Source organism: Hippocampus zosterae, unplaced genomic scaffold (assembly GCF_025434085.1).
Source record: "Hippocampus zosterae strain Florida unplaced genomic scaffold, ASM2543408v3 HiC_scaffold_33, whole genome shotgun sequence".
NCBI lineage: Eukaryota > Metazoa > Chordata > Actinopteri > Syngnathiformes > Syngnathidae > Hippocampus > Hippocampus zosterae.
In genome coordinates this window covers 795,239-801,762 of record NW_026262883.1, presented here as the reverse complement: position 1 = coordinate 801,762, position 6,524 = coordinate 795,239, and positions in this window count along the sequence as shown.

Below are 6,524 nucleotides of genomic sequence, written 5' to 3'. Positions count from 1 at the left end.
CCGGGGAATAGGCCTCTTGGCCGGGGTGAATAGTGTTGGAACACGGCCCGCGGAAATAGTAGCGGCTGGAGGTACCGGGGGCGATGCCCGCCCCGGCCCGGCGGCCAAGTTAAAAAAATAAATAATCCCCGTTCAGCCTCAATGGCAGGGTGCGGGCCGGCCCGGCGGCGATTGCGGCGGGCAGCAGGCCTCTTGGACAGGTTGAGAGATAAAAAAATAATAATTCCCGTGCAGTCTCAATGGCGGGGTGCGGGCCGGGGAATAGGCCTCTTGGCCGGGGTGAATAGTTTTGGAACACGGCCCGCGGAAATAGTAGCGGCTGGAGGTACCGGGGGCGATGCCCGCCCCGGGCCGGCGGCCAAGTTAAAAAAATAAATAATCCCCGTTCAGTCTCAATGGCAGGGTGCGGGCCGGCCCGGCGGCGAGTGCGGCGGGCAGCAGGCCTCTTGGACAGGTTGAGAGATAAAAAAATAATAATTCCCGTTCAGTCTCAATGGCAGGGTGCGGGCCGGCCCGGCGGCGATTGCGGCGGGCAGAAGGCCTCTTGGACAGGTTGAGAGATAAAAAAATAATAATTCCCATGCAGTCTCAATGGCGGGGTGCGGGCCGGGGAATAGGCCTCTTGGCCGGGGTGAATATGTTGGAACGCGGCGCGCGTAAATAGAAGCGGCTGGAGGTACCGGGGGCGAAGCCCGCCCCGGGCCGGCGGCCAAGTTAAAAAAATAAATAATCCCCGTTCAGTCTCAATGGCAGGGTGCGGGCCGGCCCGGCGGCGATTGCGGCGGGCAGCAGGCCTCTTGGACAGGTTGAGAGATATAAAAATAATAATTCCCGTGCAGTCTCAATGGCGGGGTGCGGGCCGGCCCGGCGGACGAGTGTGGCCGGGGAAGAGGCCTCTTGGCCGGGGGGAATATGTTGGAACGCGGCGCGCGTAAATAGAAGCGGCTGGAGGTACCGGGGGCGAAGCCCGCCCCGGCCCGGAGGCCGAGTTAAAAAAAATAATAATCCCGTTCAGTCTCAATGGCGGGGTGCGGGCCGGCCCGGCGGCGAGTGCGGCGGGCAGCAGGCCTCTTGGACAGGTTGAGAGATAAAAAAATAATAATTCCCGTGCAGTCTCAATGGCGGGGTGCGGGCCGGCCCGGCGGACGAGTGTGGCCGGGGAAGAGGCCTCTTGGCCGGGGTGAATATGTTGGAACGCGGCGCGCGTAAATAGAAGCGGCTGGAGGTACCGGGGGCGAAGCCCGCCCCGGCCCGGAGGCCGAGTTAAAAAAAATAATAATCCCCGTTCAGTCTCAATGGCGGGGTGCGGGCCGGCCCGGCGGCGAGTGCGGCGGGCAGCAGGCCTCTTGGACAGGTTGAGAAATAAAAAAATAATAATTCCCGTTCAGTCTCAATGGCAGGGTGCGGGCCGGCCCGGCGGCGATTGCGGCGGGCAGCAGGCGTCCTGGACAGGTTGAGAGATAAAAAAATAATAATTCCCGTGCAGTCTCAATGGCGGGGTGCGGGCCGGCCCGGCGGACGAGTGTGGCCGGGGAAGAGGCCTCTTGGCCGGGGTGAATATGTTGGAACGCGGCGCGCGTAAATAGAAGCGGCTGGAGGTACCGGGGGCGAAGCCCGCCCCGGCCCGGAGGCCGAGTTAAAAAAAAAAAAAATCCCCGTTCAGTCTCAATGGCGGGGTGCGGGCCGGCCCGGCGGCGAGTGCGGCGGGCAGCAGGCCTCTTGGACAGGTTGAGAGATAAAAAAATAATAATTCCCGTGCAGTCTCAATGGCGGGGTGCGGGCCGGGGAATAGGCCTCTTGGCCGGGGTGAATATGTTGGAACGCGGCGCGCGTAAATACAAGCGGCTGGAGGTACCGGGGGCGAAGCCCGCCCCGGCCCGGAGGCCGAGTTAAAAAAAATAATAATCCCCGTTCAGTCTCAATGGCGGGGTGCGGGCCGGCCCGGCAGCGAGTGCGGCGGGCAGCAGGCCTCTTGGACAGGTTGAGAGATAAAAAAATAATAATTCCCGTGCAGTCTCAATGGCGGGGTGCGGGCCGGGGAATAGGCCTCTTGGCCGGGGTGAATAGTGTTGGAACACGGCCCGCGGAAATAGTAGCGGCTGGAGGTACCGGGGGCGATGCCCGCCCCGGCCCGGCGGCCAAGTTAAAAAAATAAATAATCCCCGTTCAGTCTCAATGGCAGGGTGCGGGCCGGCCCGGCGGCGATTGCGGCGGGCAGCAGGCCTCTTGGACAGGTTGAGAGATAAAAAAATAATAATTCCCGTTCAGTCTCAATGGCAGGGTGCGGGCCGGCCCGGCGGCAATTGCGGCGGGCAGCAGGCCTCTTGGACAGGTTGAGAGATAAAAAAATAATAATTCCCATGCAGTCTCAATGGCGGGGTGCGGGCCGGGGAATAGGCCTCTTGGCCGGGGTGAATATGTTGGAACGCGGCGCGCGTAAATAGAAGCGGCTGGAGGTACCGGGGGCGAAGCCCGCCCCGGCCCGGAGGCCGAGTTAAAAAAAATAATAATCCCCGTTCAGTCTCAATGGCGGGGTGCGGGCCGGCCCGGCGGCGAGTGCGGCGGGCAGCAGGCCTCTTGGACAGGTTGAGAGATAAAAAAATAATAATTCCCGTGCAGTCTCAATGGCGGGGTGCGGGCCGGGGAATATGCCTCTTGGCCGGGGTGAATATGTTGGAACGCGGCGCGCGTAAATAGAAGCGGCTGGAGGTACCGGGGGCGAAGCCCGCCCCGGCCCAGAGGCCGAGTTAAAAAAAATAATAATCCCCGTTCAGTCTCAATGGCGGGGTGCGGGCCGGCCCGGCGGCGAGTGCGGCGGGCAGCAGGCCTCTTGGACAGGTTGAGAGATAAAAAAATAATAATTCCCGTGCAGTCTCAATGGCGGGGTGCGGGCCGGGGAATAGGCCTCTTGGCCGGGGTGAATAGTGTTGGAACACGGCCCGCGGAAATAGTAGCGGCTGGAGGTACCGGGGGCGATGCCCGCCCCAGACCCGGCGGCCAAGTTAAAAAAATAAATAATCCCGATCAGTCTCAATGGCAGGGTGCGGGCCGGCCCGGCGGCGATTGCGGCGGGCAGCAGGCCTCTTGGACAGGTTGAGAGATAAAAAAATAATAATTCCCATGCAGTCTCAATGGCGGGGTGCGGGCCGGGGAATAGGCCTCTTGGCCGGGGTGAATATGTTGGAACGCGGCGCGCGTAAATAGAAGCGGCTGGAGGTACCGGGGCGAAGCCCGCCCCGGCCGGTAGGCCGAGTTAAAAAAAATAATAATCCCCGTTCAGTCTCAATGGCGGGGTGCGAGTGCGGCGGGCAGCAGGCCTCTTGGACAGGTTGAGAGATAAAAAAAATAATAATTCCCGTTCAGTCTCAATGGCAGGGTGCGGGCCGGCCCGGCGGCGATTGCGGCGGGCAGCAGGCCTCTTGGACAGGTTGAGAGATAAAAAAATAATAATTCCCATGCAGTCTCAATGGCGGGGTGCGGGCCGGGGAATAGGCCTCTTGGCCGGGGTGAATAGTGTTGGAACACGGCCCGCGGAAATAGTAGCGGCTGGAGGTACCGGGGGCGATGCCCGCCCCGGCCCGGCGGCCAAGTTAAAAAAATAAATAATCCCGGTTCAGTCTCAATGGCAGGGTGCGGGCCGGCCCGGCGGCGAGTGCGGCGGGCAGCAGGCCTCTTGGACAGGTTGAGAGATAAAAAAATAATAATTCCCGTGCAGTCTCAATGGCGGGGTGCGGGCCGGGGAATAGGCCTCTTGGCCGGGGTGAATAGTGTTGGAACACGGCCCGCGGAAATAGTAGCGGCTGGAGGTACCGGGGGCGATGCCCGCCCCGGCCCGGCGGCCAAGTTAAAAAAATAAATAATCCCCGTTCAGTCTCAATGGCAGGGTGCGGGCCGGCCCGGCGGCGATTGCGGCGGGCAGCAGGCCTCTTGGACAGGTTGAGAGATAAAAAAATAATAATTCCCGTGCAGTCTCAATGGCGGGGTGCGGGCCGGGGAATAGGCCTCTTGGCCGGGGTGAATAGTGTTGGAACACGGCCCGCGGAAATAGTAGCGGCTGGAGGTACCGGGGGCGATGCCCGCCCCGGGCCGGCGGCCAAGTTAAAAAAATAAATAATCCCCGTTCAGTCTCAATGGCGGGGTGCGGGCCGGCCCGGCGGCGAGTGCAGCGGGCAGCAGGCCTCTTGGACAGGTTGAGAGATAAAAAAATAATAATTCCCGTGCAGTCTCAATGGCGGGGTGCGGGCCGGGGAATAGGCCTCTTGGCCGGGGTGAATAGTGTTGGAACACGGCCCGCGGAAATAGTAGCGGCTGGAGGTACCGGGGGCGATGCCCGCCCCGGCCCGGCGGCCAAGTTAAAAAAATAAATAATCCCCGTTCAGTCTCAATGGCGGGGTGCGGGCCGGCCCGGCGGCGAGTGCGGCGGGCAGCAGGCCTCTTGGACAGGTTGAGAGATAAAAAAATAATAATTCCCGTGCAGTCTCAATGGCGGGGTGCGGGCCGGGGAATAGGCCTCTTGGCCGGGGTGAATAGTGTTGGAACACGGCCCGCGGAAATAGTAGCGGCTGGAGGTACCGGGGGCGATGCCCGCCCCGGCCCGGCGGCCAAGTTAAAAAAATAAATAATCCCCGTTCAGTCTCAATGGCAGGGTGCGGGCCGGCCCGGCGGCGATTGCGGCGGGCAGCAGGCCTCTTGGACAGGTTGAGAGATAAAAAAATAATAATTCCCGTGCAGTCTCAATGGCGGGGTGCGGGCCGGGGAATAGGCCTCTTGGCCGGGGTGAATAGTGTTGGAACACGGCCCGCGGAAATAGTAGCGGCTGGAGGTACCGGGGGCGATGCCCGCCCCGGCCCGGCGGCCAAGTTAAAAAAATAAATAATCCCCGTTCAGTCTCAATGGCGGGGTGCGGGCCGGCCCGGCGGCGAGTGCGGCGGGCAGCAGGCCTCTTGGACAGGTTGAGAGATAAAAAAATAATAATTCCCGTGCAGTCTCAATGGCGGGGTGCGGGCCGGGGAATAGGCCTCTTGGCCGGGGTGAATAGTGTTGGAACACGGCCCGCGGAAATAGTAGCGGCTGGAGGTACCGGGGGCGATGCCCGCCCCGGCCCGGCGGCCAAGTTAAAAAAATAAATAATCCCCGTTCAGTCTCAATGGCAGGGTGCGGGCCGGCCCGGCGGCGATTGCGGCGGGCAGCAGGCCTCTTGGACAGGTTGAGAGATAAAAAAATAATAATTCCCGTGCAGTCTCAATGGCGGGGTGCGGGCCGGGGAATAGGCCTCTTGGCCGGGGTGAATAGTGTTGGAACACGGCCCGCGGAAATAGTAGCGGCTGGAGGTACCGGGGGCGATGCCCGCCCCGGGCCGGCGGCCAAGTTAAAAAAATAAATAATCCCCGTTCAGTCTCAATGGCAGGGTGCGGGCCGGCCCGGCGGCGAGTGCGGTGGGCAGCAGGCCTCTTGGACAGGTTGAGAGATATAAAAATAATAATTCCCGTGCAGTCTCAACGGCGGGGTGCGGGCCGGCCCGGCGGACGAGTGTGGCCGGGGAATAGGCCTCTTGGCCGGGGTGAATATGTTGGAACGCGGCGCGCGTAAATAGAAGCGGCTGGAGGTACCGGGGGCGAAGCCCGCCCCGGCCCGGAGGCCGAGTTAAAAAAAATAATAATCCCCGTTCAGTCTCAATGGCGGGGTGCGGGCCGGCCCGGCGGCGATTGCGGCGGGCAGCAGGCCTCTTGGACAGGTTGAGAGATAAAAAAATAATAATTCCCATGCAGTCTCAATGGCGGGGTGCGGGCCGGGGAATAGGCCTCTTGGCCGGGGTGAATATGTTGGTACGCGGCGCGCGTAAATAGAAGCGGCTGGAGGTACCGGGGGCGAAGCCCGCCCCGGCCCGGAGGCCGAGTTAAAAAAAATAATAATCCCCGTTCAGTCTCAATGGCGGGGTGCGGGCGGGCCCGGCGGCGAGTGCGGCGGGCAGCAGGCCTCTTGGACAGGTTGAGAGATAAAAAAATAATAATTCCCGTGCAGTCTCAATGGCGGGGTGCGGGCCGGGGAATAGGCCTCTTGGCCGGGGTGAATATGTTGGAACGCGGCGCGCGTAAATAGAAGCGGCTGGAGGTACCGGGGGCGAAGCCCGCCCCGGCCCGGAGGCCGAGTTAAAAAAAATAATAATCCCCGTTCAGTCTCAATGGCGGGGTGCGGGCCGGCCCGGCGGCGAGTGCGGCGGGCAGCAGGCCTCTTGGACAGGTTGAGAGATAAAAAAAATAATAATTCCCGTGCAGTCTCAATGGCGGGGTGCGGGCCGGGGAATAGGCCTCTTGGCCGGGGTGAATAGTGGTGGAACACGGCCCGCGGAAATAGTAGCGGCTGGAGGTACCGGGGGCGATGCCCGCCCCGGCCCGGCGGCCAAGTTAAAAAAATAAATAATCCCCGTTCAGTCTCAATGGCAGGGTGCGGGCCGGCCCGGCGGCGATTGCGGCGGGCAGCAGGCCTCTTGGACAGGTTGAGAGATAAAAAAATAATAATTCCCG